Raw genomic sequence first — 3528 nt, forward strand, 5'->3', positions numbered from 1 at the left:
CCACTTTTAAACCGATATTATTCTGAAATCGCAAAAGTGCGGTTGCTATGCGATGTTGGTTGTCTTTCCATTTCATATCAACACCAAATAAATTAACCTTAAATTGCACGCAAACTTGCCTCTACAGCGGGAAACTTTCAATGCTTTCTTTGTGGGTTTTCTTCGAAATTATTGGGGGTAAAATCAATGCTATCAAGCCGACTCACAGACACTGCCACCCGCTCACTACTGACTTTTGGGCAGCTTAATATCATCACGCATACGCCAAGTATGCACACACGAACAGAGCCGCCTGCTCGGCAATCTTTTGAAAAGGTTTTCGGTTAAAATATTTTACATATTTTTAACGCACAAAGTATGTTGAATGTTGAGCCCGGAGGCTGGGGCTCCTCCAAGGATGCTTTATAGTGGGAGGCTGGGAAGGTGGTTTCTGGGTGTTAAGGGGGTGGTGAGCCAGGCGCCTTTGGGATAAATCGCGAGAAAATGGCGGCGGGGTTGTGCGCCTGATAGTTGATAATTTCATTATGGTTCCCTTAAGTTTATTGATTTTGAATTTCATGAAATATACATAAGACTTTAGACATTCGGTATATTGCAAAGATTTGATGAGTATTTGCATTTCGAGCACTGTTAATTATTCATAACATATAATTATACCACAGTTTTCTGCACAGCCTAATAGCTGGATACGTAAACCAATTATAAATGTGAGCCCATCAAAGCTGGAACCGAAATCTGTCTCTGAGCAGAGAAATTAGTTCCGTTCGGTTCTAAATATCCTACACTCATAAAAAAAAATCGAAGAATTTCCTTAAAATCTAGAAAATTCTTTCTTGAATTTTTGCCAAAGGCGACCTCACCGTTGTTTCAAGAAATGGTTTTTTTGAAAGGCACCATTAAAACCAGAAAAAATATTTCTTGTTTTAAGAAATTATATTTCTTAAAACAAGAAAGGGTTTTTTAGAAAGCCACCATAAAAACAAGAAAAAATATTTCTTAAAACAAGAAAGGCGATTCTTGTTTCAAAGGTGGTTTGTTTCTTGTTTCAAGAAATTAAATTTCTTAAAACAAGAAAGGGTTTTTTAGAAAGCCACTTTTTAAACAAGAAAAATTCTTTCTTGTTTAAATTTCCTTTCAAGAAATTTTATTTCTTGATTTAAGAAATAATATTTCTTGAAAGGAAGTTTAATATTAACACTGAAACCCTAAAAATAAAATGTAACTTGGTTTTTTCTTTTGCATATTATATTTATTTACATTTAAAACATTTAACACTTAACATTTAAACATTTTTAAATAACACATTTTTGACTCAAGAAAACATTGTTATTACCCAAGGTCTGTTGAACTTCATATGACCTAAGGTGATCCATTTTCTTCGCCTTTCCTCATCTAGAAAAAAAGAGTTATTGGGATATATCATTAATCATTGATAGATTTGTTTTTAGATAAACAACTTTTTTGAAATAATGTAATGCTAATAATAGCCAAAATACAAACAAGTTGGTCAGACGACCGAGAGAGAGGAGCAAGACAGGTAGAAAATGAAGGGTTGAAAATCGAATTTCAGAGAGAGAGAGAGGCACGGATGAGACACGTACATACATACATATATATTTACATACAGTCCTTTGCGCGAAGGGAGACCGAATGTAAGCAGGGCAGATCGTGTCAGTTTTAAGAAGGTGAAGAGAGAAACGTCGCGACGCGTAGGTCAAGCGAGCGAGAGAGAGGAGCAGAATATGAAAGGGTTGAAAATCGGGTTTCAGATCGGGTGAGCCGCAAGTATGCCGTAAGTATGTCAAACAAATACAACATATTTTTCTTACCTTAGAAGGTTTTAAAACAAAATTACAGCTTCGACAAACAAATTATTTGGCTGATGCAACTGCAGGTATTTTCACTCTGAAAAATAAATAAAATGCGAGTAATAGGATAAAGTTATTATAGAACTCTACACCCACAAATTTATATACAAATGTATGTATGTACGTAGCTCTTAGCTAAAAAACAATTCAACTGAATTGGTATACGCTTGGTAAAGAGATTTTGAATTTATCCTTTAATTACATACATACAATTGTACGCGCGCTATACAAAAAATTATATATTTACATACCTTTGAATATTCGGAAAAAGGCTTCACCTCTTATCCGCTTGAAAATCACGTCCATCACTCACAAATTTTTTTCACAACTGACGCTCGGGGGATCAGAGAAGTCGGTAGCCGGGTAGAAGTCGGGCCGAGTAGGCCCTTCGTCCCACTTCGTTTTTCTTGTCGTTAACATTCGGCAGCCGAAGGAAGTCAATGGCTACTTTCCTATATTCTAGGGTCATTTCATTCATATATTCAAAGGTGATTTTGTCCTAAAATACGTACAAAAATGTTTTGGCTGCGACGGCAAAACAGACATATGAGATTTTCATTTTTCTATTTTTAAGAAAAATTCTTTCTTGAATTTTTTCCATCAAGAAAGGTTTTCTGTATTCAAACGCAAATTTTCTAATAACAAGAAATTTTTTTTCTATTTTCAAAGGTAGGCCGATTCAATGGCGAGATTTCCAAAATTTAGAAATTAATTTTTATGAGTGTATGTATAGATAATTATCTATAACACTGTGCAGCATTTTTAGTGCTTTTTAAATTTACCTCGATGGATGCTATATTTTTGGATTCGTTACGAATTCCCAAGTTAAACTGCGTTTTCCAAAAAGTTCCCCGACGCAAGGATTCTTAGCAAAAGGACCTCAAAGTTCGAAAAATGCTGAAATTAGCCAACTTTGCGGAGCTCTCAGAGGCAAATGGATGCATGGTTTGATTCGATGTTAAAGTTTTTTAAAAGATACACCCCTTATCTTTTAAACCCCATACTTAAAAAATTTTTTAGATTTTTTTTAAGGCAGAAACAAATTCTAGAAAACATAGTCAAAAAACATAAAAGTATACAGCAGCGGTCAAAATGGTATTAGTGTTGCCGCCCTGTGTATTTAAAAGTTTGTTGTTGTGATTGATCTTTTCCTGGTAATATTGTATTGATCATAATTTTACTATTAGACTAATTGGATAAGAAAAAATTACAACATCAAACTTTTAAAAACACAAGGCGGCAACACTGCTACTATTTTGACCGCAGCTGTATGTTTTTCAGTTTTTTGACTATGTTTTTTGGAATTAATTTCTGCCTTAAAAAAAATCCTAAAATTATTTTATGTATGGGGTTTAAAAGATAATGGGTGTATCTTTTAAAAAACTTTAACTTCGAACCAAGCCATGCATCCATTTGCCTCTGAGAGCTCCGCAAAGTTGGTCAATTTCAGCATTTTTCGAACTTTGAGGTCCTTTTGCTAAGAATCCTTGCGTCGGGGAACTCTTTGGAAAACGCAGTTTAACTTGGGAATTCGTAACGAATCCAAAAATATAGCATTCATCGAGGTTAATTTTTGATGCTGCATAGTGTAATTATTGAACTTCATCTACAGGCGTACCTCTGACTCGCATGAAAACTAGTTTATGGAGCATAGATTTAG

General features: G+C 34.6%; 1 long non-coding RNA gene across 1 annotated transcript; it reads right to left on the reverse strand.

Moving 5' to 3' along the window:
* Positions 1–1227: 1227 nt before the first annotated feature.
* On the reverse strand, positions 1228–2190 carry LOC138913623 (uncharacterized). The gene is made up of 3 exons (XR_011419430.1): positions 2120–2190; positions 1830–1905; positions 1228–1392 (listed from the first exon to the last, which is right to left on the reverse strand). It is a non-coding gene; the product is annotated as an uncharacterized lncRNA (long non-coding RNA).
* Between the last annotated feature and the right edge of the window lie 1338 nt (positions 2191–3528).

Source organism: Drosophila takahashii, chromosome 3R, assembly GCF_030179915.1.
Source record: "Drosophila takahashii strain IR98-3 E-12201 chromosome 3R, DtakHiC1v2, whole genome shotgun sequence".
Lineage (NCBI taxonomy): Eukaryota > Metazoa > Arthropoda > Insecta > Diptera > Drosophilidae > Drosophila > Drosophila takahashii.